Genomic DNA, 12714 nt, shown 5'->3' on the forward strand with positions numbered 1-12714 from the left:
AGGGCGGGCGGCTAGCTTAAAGCTCACAAGTGGCGGTGGGGCTCAGTCGGCTTTTGGTGGAAAGATTTATCGTACAAGTCAGTGCTCTTAACCTCTGAGCCATCTCTCCAGCCCATGGAGACTTTTCTTAGAACAGGCCTTGGAAAAGCATTTGACTCTCAAGCATGAGGGCCTGAGTTTGAAACCTCCCCCTCCCAATTCTACATAAAACAGCTGGGCATAGTAGAACACAGCACTGTCGATTACAGGTGGAGACACGAGGATCCCCGATGCATACTGGTTAGCCAATCTAGTACAACTAGTAAGCTTCAGGCAAAAACAAAAACAAAAACAAAAAAAGCCCCCCAAAAAAGCCCTTTTCTCAAAAGGTGGACAGCATCCCTGAGGAGTGACCCAAGACTGTTCTCTGACTTCCACATGAATGTGTATACATGTTTGTTACGTGTGCAAACATCTGTAAGCATATACATGCAGTAAAAAAGATACATCTTGGGGCTGGAGAGATGGCTCAGAGGTTAAGAGCACTGGCTGTTCTTTCAGAGGTCCTGAGTTCAATTCCCAGCAACCACATGGTGGCTCACAACCATCCATTATGAGATCTGGTGCCCTCTTCTGGTGTGCAGATATACATGGAAGCAGAATGTTGTATACATAATAAATAAAATCTTAAAAAAAAAAAAAGATACATCTTCAACTTTCCCTGAGGTCTGGGGCCTGGTATTTGGCTGGATCTCACTAGCCAACCGGTGGAGAGGGACTCGGTGTTCTAGTTTATGGCAGCAACTGTCCCTTTACATGTCTGCAAGCTTCTGACATGCTTATCAGAAAGATCCCACTTGGTCAGAATGAAAATATGCTCTGGAGGATTAGTCTCCAATGAGCTGGTCTGACAGCTAATACAGAATGAACACTTCATCTCTCAATTTCTTCCTCAGGATGCTGTGCATCATCATCTTTGGCTACACAGAGAAACCTTGTACTTGATATCTGATTGGCAATCTTAAATACTGTGAAAGACCCATGAAGGATAACCTACTATGATAATGTGAAAAGACTTGAGTTTTTCATTATAAATGAGGGGAATGGCATTGTTAGGAGGGGATTCTGTGAGATGTACTTAAGAAATATAATTATTTCTCAGCACATTTTGACTACTAACCCAGGATTTCCTTTACCAGAAGATCCATACATATAAATAAAGAGAAAGTCCCCGGAAGAATGACCCATGGAAATATATATGAACTGAGTATTTTACAAAAGGGTTTAGACAAAATAACAGCATGTGGCTTCAATACCCTGATATCAAAAATAGATAACCCAGAAAAAAAAATCAACCAAAGAACTTCAGAGTTAAACTACACCATAGACCAAATGCATTTAACAGCCATTTACAGACTAGTCCATCAAATTGCAGAGTGCACGTTCTTCTCAGCATCAGATGGGAGATTTCCCCAAATACATCACATATTAGGTGATAAAGCATTAGCGAATACACACACACACACACACACACACACACAGAGAGAGAGAGAGAGGGAGAGAGAGGAGAGTGAGAGAGAGAGAGAGAGAGAGAGAGAGAAACTAACTAAACTATCAAAAAATTTTTTTAAAAACCAGAAACCCAAACATACTCTGAAATGCTTTTCTTACATTGTATCAGATCAAAAACATCAACTTGCAAAGTACTTAATTTGGAAAATTAAGAAACCCAGGGCCAGGAAGACAAATTAATTGGTAAATAAAGTGCTTGCCACCTAAGCATAAAGATCTAACTTGGATCCCTAGAGCTCATATTAAAAAGCTGGGCATGGTGGCACACTCCATGTGCTGGGGACTTGTAAAACCTGCAGTTGTGAAACTATTAAAGGAAAATAAAATGAAGCCAATTGTTTGTAGAATGAATATATGATAATAAAAATAAACAAAAAGGAACCTTTACTAGATATAATGTAATTTTGAAAACAAGACTAAGCGGGACAGAAAATTGGGAAGAGGTAGGGGTTGGGATGAATCTGGGAGGAGTTAGGAGAAATGAAAGTGAAAATGATAAAAATACATTACAAGCATGTAGGAAATTCTCAAAAAATATTATTTTAAAAAAAGAAGAGACTAGCAAGTAATTATGGGAAAGATAAGCAATCTTGAAGTGATCCACACACAACCAGAAGAGCCAGCGATTCACAATTATGCAGGTATCAACAGTGTCTTGGGGTTTCTGTTACTGTAATAAACACCATTACCAAAAGCATCTTAGGGAGGAAAACGTTTCCTTCAGCTTACATGTACCAATCACAATTCATCAGGAAGGAAAGTCAGGGCTGAACTGAAGCAGAGGCCAAGGAGAATCAGTGCTTACTGGCTTGCTCCACCTGGTTTCTTGTAGTACACAGGTCCACCAGCTCAGGAATGGCACCACCCAGTAAGATGGGCCCTTCTGTATCAACCAAGAAAATGTACCACAGGCTTGCCCACAGGCCAATATGATGGAAGCATTTTCTCAATTGAGGGTCCCTCTTCCAAAATGACTCTAGCTGGTGTCAAACTGACATAAAATGAGCCAGTACAAGCATTAATGGCACAATTTAACTTGCTTAATACACTCAAAGATAAATTAGTATTTACTTGGAAACATGCACACATTTCCCTTTCCCATGAAGAATAATCAAATTATACCCTGAAATGGAAAAGACAAAATTCGAGGGTTTTGACAAGTCATAGTCAAGTATCTTTTGATGTGTAAAGTTTCCCTTAGATATGCAGAAGATAAGCAGATTAGCAAGTATAACGCCACAAAAACAAAATCAAGAATTAAAAATCTAATAACTGACATTAGATGCAAGAGAGCCTTTGACAATATTCCACTCCATGTCGTGATCAAAGCTCAGCAGCTAGTATGCACAGGAGGAACACACATTAGGATAAGAAGGGTTTTCATGACAAACACATAACTAGTAATACCATGCTAAATGAGGGAAAACACTGAAAGCATTTTCTCAAAGATCAGAAAAAATTACTAGGAAACTACCCATTCCTCTTCTTGAATACAGTACTAAACTATTAGCTAGAGCAATTATGCAAGCAAAAGCTACAACAGTCATACGAATCAGAAAGAAGGAAATCAAACCATCCCTATTTCAATACACAGAAAACCATAACTAGGTACTATAGTGTACACCAGGAAGCACACAGTACATGAGAGTCTAAGACAGTAGGGTTTAAGAGATCCTGGCCAGACAGGGTACATAGTTATACTCTCTCTGTAAAAAGCAACACATCCAAGAAAACCAAGTACAGATCAAAAGATTATACCAAAAGGACTTTTAGATCTTAAGAGATTATAAACTATTTAGGAAGGCAGGATGGTACAAAATCAACAGGCAATGCCCAGTACATTTTCTCCTAGTGAATAATGAACTTCCCACAGAGATACATTGTCAGAAGAGAGCACACCCACACCCACACACCCACACACACCCACACCCACCCACACACCCACACCCACACACACACACAGGGCAAACCTCACTGATTATGTGAAAATTTTCAACAAAGGTAGTTTTAGGTCACTTGAGAAAGAATTATAAAGGGGAAGGGTGTGAAGGTAGGTGGGTAGGGAAGTTTGGGGAGGAGTTGGGAGAGAGCAAAAGTGTGATCAGAACATATTACATGAAAATTTTCAATTAAACAAGGCATTAGAAAAAGAAAGACCTACCATGATCATGGATCGCTAAAATAACCCAAATAACATAGATTCAGTGAAATTGCCATAAAATTATCACAACATTTTACACAAAACTAGAAACAATGCTTAAACTTGGTATGAAATCACAAGAGATCAGGAGACCCCAAGCTCACCTGGGTGGGTGGGGGAGGAGCAGTGCTCTTTCAAAACACACTGCAGGTGACAGAGAGAACAAACAAAACACGACAGCCCGCCAGGATAGTGCCATAAATACAGATGCATAGTCCAACGGAAGAGAAAAGAGAACACAGAAATAAACCCATTTGGTTGGCTGATACTCAACAAAGGTGCCAAAAAATATACACCGAGGAACGACGGCATGGCTGAGAAGTGATGGTGTTAATACTGGATTTCTTCACGGAGATGTCTGATACTAAACTAGACTCCTAGAGAAATTACACCGCAGGGGGGAAAAAAAATCAATTCAAAAACTGCTCACTGGTTGCCTCAAAATGATTGGCTGACCAGAAAAGACAAAACAGGAGTAAGCACCGTCTATGTGGCCAGCCCCCAGGAGAAGCCCTTTTCTCCTAGCTATGTCCTGACAAGCTTTCACCCCTCCTTCCGTCGGGGCCTTCGCCCTGATCTCTTCAGTTAACACGGAGAAACTGCATCAATCCCTACAAGCGGTCCCGCTGCAACTCCGTTCCCAGTTTCTCTCGGGGATCGGCGGGTGGGTTGCCCGGGCCATGACCCTGGGAACCGGGGTTTCAACTGTCAATCCGGGAAAAAAGCCTTTGGACGGGGGACAAAGTCGTGGGTTTTAGAGACGGCTTCCCTGCCAGGGACCGAAGACTGAAGCCCAGCTCTCCCGCCCCCGCCCCGGCCCCGGCCCCGGCCCCGGCCCCCGCCCGGCCCCGGCCCCGGCCCCGGCCCCGGCCCCCCGCCCCGGCCCGGGTCATCAGCACTCCGATCCGGCCCCCAGGACCCGAGGGGCCCGCCGCCCGCCGCCGATCCCCATCCCCGGCGCTCACCATGGCTGCGCTCGCCGCCTCCTGTGGCCTCATGTGGCTCCCAGTCCAGCCGCCCGGACTCCAGGCGGACCGGACGGCGCTGCCAGGAATAAAGATGGCGGAGAAGGAACTTCCGCTCCGTTCTCCGGCGCTCCTGGCCAAGCCAGTTGCACCGGATCACCACTTTTTACATCCAAATCTCTGGACTGTGCGACCTGACTCTGTTACTAGGTTTGGAGGTCATTAAAAAAAAACAACCAACGAGGCCGAATAGCTTGGGACTCCATAAACGCACAGGATAGGGTCGCAGCCTCGGCGGCCCCGGAAGGAAAGGCGGGTGACGCTCTTCCGCTTGCCCGCCCGGGACCCCATAGAACGACTCACACGGGTCGGCGTCACACTGAGCCGACGAAGGAGCCCGAGCCCTGTGCTCTCGACACACCAGGGGTGCCTGCCGGCTGCAGCGTCACCGCAGTCGCTCTTGGCCGGGTCTTCACTGGCGAGAGCCGGCTGGCCTTGCACGTTACTGCAGACCGCAGAAGGCGCCTCCGGCTGCGGTGACGCCGCCCGCCGCGTTTCTGCACTCCGCGCCCCTCCTGCTCCCAATGCGAAGTCACCCGTTCCTAAGTGTCAGTGTCCCCCGGGGACAGTCCCTGCGCTCAGAGAACACACTGAAGCAGGGCAGCCTGATGCCATTCTTGAGCCACTGAGAATGAAGCAGTTCTGTTCAGAGCCGAGACTTCCTTAAAACTTTTTTTTTAAAACAGTTGTACCCATTTCCATTCAAGAAAAGATAAGCCTGTAACGAGAGAATACAACCAGCCGGGCGGTGGTGGCGCACGCCTTTAGTCCCAGCACACAGGAGGCAGAGGCAGGAGGATCTCTGTGAGTTCGAGACTAGTCTGGTTTACAAGAGCTAGTTCCAGGACAGCCTCCAAAGCCACAGAGAAACCCTGTCTCAAAAAACAAAAACAACAACAACAAAAAGAGAATACAACCATTCAGTGCATATGGAAACTGGAGTTGTATGCTGTCAGTATTCCACAGAGGGAAGAGAAACATTTGAATTCTTACACAGGAAGAGCCTGTTTCATCCACATTTACAAGGACAGAGAAGGCAACAGTATTTTAAGCCTGAGAGCTAACACCACTCCATAACAAGGCATCCTCTCTGAAAATGTTTCATTACAAAGATGCTATGTTAGTCATCGATGGATTGTTGTCTATGCTTCAAAGCTCCCAGAGCACACTCCTCCCCGCTTTCACTAGAGACTCTGGCTCCAAGCAAATCTTACTACATCAACATTCAAGTGACTCAAATAGGCCCCATCTTCTGTTTTCCCCTCTCCGTCTCCTCCTGAGTGTTCTAGCATTTTATGAACATGAGTTCATGTTAGTCTACATTATTTATGCCCAGCAGAACCTCAAAAGATCATGAACTCAGAACCTTGTAAACCTCAGAACATAGTGTAGATCAAGCTCCACTGTGGTGTTAGCAAAGCTTCCTGTTCCGAAATTCCTGATGAGATTTTTTTTTTTTAAATTAACTCTCTGGTGGACCCATCGAACACCAAACACTTTCTCTGGCATACCCAATTGACTCAGAAACACCTGTCTTCTTTATTGCCCTTAAATCCCTGATATTTGGGGCTGGAAAGATACCTCGGTAGTTAAGAGTACTGGCTGTTCTTTCAGAGGTCCTGAGTTCAATTCCCAGCAGCCTCATGGTGGTTCACAACCATCTGTAGTGAGACCTGGCGCCCTCTTCTGGTGTGTAGGCATACTTGCAGACAGAAAGAACATTGTATACACAATAAATAAATCTTAGAAAAAAAATCCCTGATATTCATGGGTACCTCCACTAGAGATAAGCAAGTGTCTCTAATAGCTTTGAGTCAGTTGTCAGGTACTAATTTCTTCATATTTACTTAGATTATGCAGTCTTCCTCTCAAGGAGGGATCAGTAGTTATATCACTCAACTCTCTACTTCCATAGCACCTAGATTGATCCAGTTTTTGTTTAAGTCTTTCCCAATTCAAACAGTTCAAAGGCAGAGCATTCCCTGATTAGTATAGATTCAATATAGGACCTCTAAGCCCCTGCTCTGTATAGTTTCTTATGGATTGTGCCTTCCTCTGTATTAGGTCAAACCTGAGGCACATTTCATTCTCTTCTTACTAGTTCTTGGAAAATTTCATACAATATATTTTGATCATATTCACACCTGCCCTGAAACAAATTATATTTAGCAACACATTGATTGAAGCAGTTATGAAATTGTACAGAAATTGTTTGAAGAACAAAAATAAAACTAGTGAATCCACACACAAAAGTTATTTCTTTCTAAACAAAGAATAAATATATAAGAAACTATCAGCCAGGTGGTGACAGCACATGACTTTAGTCCCTGCAATCGGGAGGCAAAGGCAGGTGCATCTCTGTGAGTCCAGACCAGCCTGGTCCACAAGAGCTAGTTCCAGGACAGCCTCCAAAGTCACAGAGAAACCCTGTCTCGAAAAACAAACAAACAAACAAACAATAATCAAAAAACCAAAAAACCAAACACAAAACCAAAAAAAGAAAACCCAAAAAAGAATCTATCATATCATTCCGGTAGGGACTTCAACATTAATGTCATTATCCAAACAAACAAAAAAAAAAAAAAAGAAAAGAAAAAAAGAGAAGCACAAAAAAACACATTATTCACTAATGAATTCAAGACGGCTTAAATAAAAACAGAAAACTAAATGTTTATGATATAATTTGATTTAAAATTACTACCTATTAAGCTCAGTATTGATACTGCTGAATTGTTATTGCTTAAAGCTGGCAGAACTGCTTTTCTGCAGCTAATTTTCTTAATTTTTGCTATCATGTGTATGATGTATAAGTGTGCATGCATATTCCATGGTGTGCTTGTGGAGGTCAGAGTACAACTTTGTGGAACTAATTTAATTCTTTGACCTTTATGTGAATTCTGGGGGATTGAACTCATGCCATGGGACTTGCACAACAAGTGCTTTTGCCCACTGGATCACTCCAATGGCCTGCATTTATCTTCGAGACTGAAATTAGAAATATATAGTTTAGAGATCTACTTTAGGAGCAGGTCACTGATAAGCACATTATATTTATAATCTTTTTTTGTTTGTTTGTGTTTTGAGACAGGGTTTCTCTGTAGCTTTGGAGACTGTCCTCGACAGGCCATAGTCCAGACTGGCCTCAAACTCACAGACATCTGCTTTCATCTGCCTCCCAAGTGCTGGGATTAAAGGTGGGTCTCACCACTGCCTGGCTATATTTATAATCTTTACAGCACTTCTTTTAACACTGTATAATTTCCAGAGCAGTTTACAAATTACTCAGTGCACTTGTTTTGGTAGAATTTCACTCTGGGCAATTTCTCATTGTAAGTGAGTGTGAGTGCTGGGTTTCGGAACCAAAATGTAAGCAAGTGTGAATGTTATAGCTCTGGAGTTGCAAAGGTGTCCGGAATTATTGGGAAGCCATGCTACCTAGGGCCACAATAGGACTGCTCTGGAGGGATAGGGACATAATAGTACAGCTCAGCACTGGAGAGAAAGGTGTCCTGACATGTCAGTGTTATGCCCAAGTCATGAAGACCCCCAGAGACCACAAAGGAGACAGACTCACTGAACTGCAAATGCAAGGCTGTAGTGTTCAATCCTATCAGTAGGGACTCCATCTAGCAAGCTGACACAGCGGTCTCCAGAGGGAGAGGAACCGGTCAGATCCTGATTGGTTGACATTGGCGAACAATTATGGGAATTTCTCAGACTCAGGGCAACTGGTCTGTTAATGCTTTTGATTGGTTGGCTACAGATGGCAGCATTTGTGGTTTGTATGGCTTTGTCTGCTACTTGTAGGTAGCCTGTTCTCATTGTGGCGCTTGGAGGGGGCATTCTGTGGTTTCTATGGCTTTGTCTGTCTCTTGGAGGTGGTCTGTTGTCCATAGTTTCAGGGACCAAGATCCTGGATTTTCTTTGTGGCCAGACACAGTTTCCAGGTACTAAGTCTAAGAGGAAGGTTGTCTAGGAGTTTCACAACACAATCTCTAAGAGCTAAATTTCCTTCACGCTAGGGGGGAGGGTGGACTGGGTTTGTTCTGAAGGCTTCTCCACAAACTTTATATTTATATGGTTTCTCTCCACTATGGATAATGAGAGTTGAATGGGAACTTAAGGCTTTGCCACATTCATACACTTTCTCCCCAGTGTGAATTATTAGAAGTGAAGCCTTTGAGTTTAGTTTACCCCTTTCACTCCAGAAGCCAGGCTACCTACAGCCCCAATATGACAGTTCTGGAGGGCTAGAGCCACAATAGGACTGCTCTGGAAGTTGGAACTACAATAGGACAGCTCAACCTTGGAGGGAGAGGTGTCTTGACTTGTCAGAAAAGCCAGGCTACCTGAAGCTGGGGTGCATGGGGGATGGTCTCCCTGCAGGATATAGCGATCCTGCTCCTCTTCTAGAGAGCTGTTATGACTGAGCTCTTCTCTATTCCCCTAGGGGACCATCCTAGCAGAGCTGTCTGCTTCTTCTTCAGCCCAAGATGTTACTTCTTCTACTACCTTCTGCTAAAGGGGAAGCCCCTGCAGAAATGTTGCAATCTCTGCAGAGATGGCTCAGCAGTTAAGGGCACTGGCTACTCTTTCAGAGGTCCTGAGTTCAATTCCCAGCAACCACATGGTGGCTCACAACCATCTATAATGAGATCTGGTGCTCTGTTCAGGTATGTAAGCAGAAAAGTGTATACATAGTAAATCTTTTTAAAGAAGGAAAAGAAATGTAGCACTCTCCTCCGGCTCTGGTGAAAAGCTGTTCCTTTTCTGTGTATCCTTGCTCAGCCCCCTAAGGGATGTCTCAGTGAGGTTCTTCTAATCTGCGCTGGCAAATGAAGAGCATCACCCAAGACTCTTTTGAAAAAAGATTTATTTGGGAAGGAGGAGTCCAGGAGAGTGGCTGCCTTTGCCAGGGTGGGAAAGGACAGCCAAAACCCGAACAGGCAGCAGGGCTTATATAGGACTTTGTAGGGGCAGAGTTTTCCCAGGGAGAAGTTTTTCTACTCAAGGATTGGTTAGTTTAGTTGGTCAGGGCAGAAACGACTCTGATTTCAGGGCCAAACTGTGTCTCTTTCACGAGTCCTTTTTAGCCTGTTGGCTCTAATTTTAGGGCTAGGGTATATTTTCTTTCCCTGGCTCTGATTCTAGGGACAAAGTGTGGTTTTTGGCAATAGTCTCAGAGTCAGGGTGTGTTTCTGTGGTTCTGGGCTCAGGGATAAAGTATTTCTTTCATTGGCTCAGGTTTAGGATCCAGGGTGTTTCTTTCACTGACTCTGGGGCAAAGCCAGAGTGGGTTTCTTTGACTGGCCCTTTTATCCTACACCCCCTTTTTGTTTGTTGCTAGACAACTGGGAGGAGTTGGAAAGGGACAACATTTCTGTTAGAGTACTTCCTGCTGACTGGGGCATCGATGTTCTTAGGACAATCTTGCTCTTCACCCTCAGAATGTAACTGCTAATCCTGTAATAGTAACTGGTTAAAAGTCTGGTTAGAAGTCTTTTGTTGATGAAATCTAGATAAGAGGGTTATGAGACATGGTGCAATTAGTAGGACTAAGAAAAATAAGAGAAGAGGGGTTAAAAAGGGTAGTATTCACTCCCTTATCTATTAGTGATCCACCCGATAGAGGTATCAAGCTGTTTTTGGTTTTTGGAGTTGTTGGATCTTATCTTTCACTACACCTGACTGGTTGACATAGAAACAACATTCTTTCCCAGAAACAGAAAAAAGATCACCTCTCTCTCTGCCGTGAGTAAATCTAATCCTCTCCAATTTTGTAGTACTATGGTGGCCAGGGAGTCTATTTGTCCCTGAAGGGTAAGGATAGACTAAGCTACCTTTTAGAAATCCTGGATCAATTTTGAGAAAAGCCAATGGTAAATAGCTAGGGAAGTGGTTAGTCTTGCTGTTTCAGTGGCTACACCTGCAATTAAGCCCAGGGCTGTCAGAAGGGTACTACTTGGATCGCTCATTTGCCATGCTGTGCTGCTATGAACTTGGCATGGGAATTGGTAAGGGTTCTTTACTAGGGACCACCTCTAATTTAGGAAACAGGAAAACCAGGACACAAGTCCCAGACCACCAGGCAGGTAAACAGTAATAAACTTGAGTACCACAGAGAATAGAGGCATTGTGAAATAGAGGCATTGTTTGAATATAGGGGCTGGGTGATAGCACCAAGGGTAATGGTATTATTGCAGTCTGCAGAATCCAGCATGCCCATAAAGTGTGTTCCTGAGGAGTTAAAGCAGTCTGTAATACCAGAGAGAGCGTTGTCAGAGATAAGGGGTGGTAGTGACATTTGGCTTGGAGCAATTAATAAGTGGTAAGGTGAGAGAATCTAATAGGACAATGGTGGGTGAAGCTTAGACCCCCGAGGGACACACAACCAGCATTTAAAAAGAGGTCAGGCTGAGCATTATTCAATAGCTGATATGCAGCAGTTAGGGTCTGAAACAAGAGATGTGTGACAGGGAGGTGGGGTCAATATCATCAAAAAAAGGTGATATTAAGAATGTAACAACCAAGTCAGGCATTGGTGGCCCACACCTTTAATCCCAGCACTCGGGAGGCAGAGGCAGGTGGATCTCTGTGAGTTAGAGGTCAGCCTGGTCTCCAGAGGAGTGCCAGGATAGGCTCCAAAGCTACACAGAGAAACCCTGTCTCGAAAAACAAAAACAAACAAACAAACAAAAAAATTAGGCAAAATTCAGAAACAGTGGAAGGTTTATGAAATCACAATGATTAAAAATTAATGCAAATGCTGACTGGAAAAGGGGTCATTTTGGGGTCAGGTAGAAACCTGGTGCAAGGGAAACTCCAAGGAATCTAAACGGTTGACTCCAGCTAAGACTCCTAGAAATTACAGATATGTAGCCTGAACTGGTCATCTCTTGTAACCAGGCAAGACTTCTACTGGAGGGATTGGGACACCAACCTAGCCATATAACCTTCAACCTATAGTGTATCCGCCTATGGGAAGTGCTGGGGTGGTTTAGAGATTGTGAGAGTGGCCAACGAATGACTGTTCCAGCCTGAGACTCATGCTACAAGAGTGAGCCCACACCTGACACTGCCTGGAGCACCAGGATCTAGAGGCTGAATGGCAGGGAGACCTAGGATAGAACCAAACATGACTGGAGAAAAAAATAACAATGTAATAATGCCTAATGATATTCTGCTATGATATTAAAACCAGACATAGACACAGCAGTAAAACTATAGGCCAATTTCCAGATTAACACAGATGGCTATATTTAACAAAATCCTTGTAAACCAAAGGGTTTTGGCAGTACATTAAAAAGATCATAAGTGATCAAATTGCTTTGATCATTTAATTCTATGATAGAAGGATCTTTCAGCATACAAAACTCAGTAAATGTTAAAAAAGGATATAAACAGAATCAAGGGCAAAAAACACGAAGATCTCAAGTACACAGAAATCCTTTGGAAAGTTCAGTGTTGATCAAGATAAAAGTCTGGAGGCAATGTGGTACGCAGAAGCAGGTGGGTCTCTGAGAATTCCAGGCCAGCCAGGGCTCCAGAGTGGGACTCTTCCCCACCCTCCCCCCAAAAAAGTCCCAAGGAAATAATGACTGAGAAGATCAGCTTTCAACCTATCGAAGCTTAAGTATGAAAAACCTACAGCCAGCACTATATTGAATGGAGAAAGCCTTATTATTATTTTTTTTTTAAAATGAGGAGTGATACAAAAGTATCCACTGTCTCCTGTGTTAGAGAATTAATTTAAATCGGGGTGGTGGTTGCGGCACACACCTTTCATCCTAGCATTCACACCGCAATTGAAAACTCAGGAGGCAGACAGATGGCTCTCTGAATTTGAGGCCATTCTGGTCTATAGAGTGAGTTCCAGGACAGGCTCCAAAGCTACAGAGAAACCCTGTCTCCAAAGGCCAAAACAAAACAACAAACCCC

This window comes from Cricetulus griseus, unplaced genomic scaffold (genome assembly GCF_003668045.3).
Source record: "Cricetulus griseus strain 17A/GY unplaced genomic scaffold, alternate assembly CriGri-PICRH-1.0 unplaced_scaffold_123, whole genome shotgun sequence".
Classification (NCBI taxonomy): domain Eukaryota; kingdom Metazoa; phylum Chordata; class Mammalia; order Rodentia; family Cricetidae; genus Cricetulus; species Cricetulus griseus.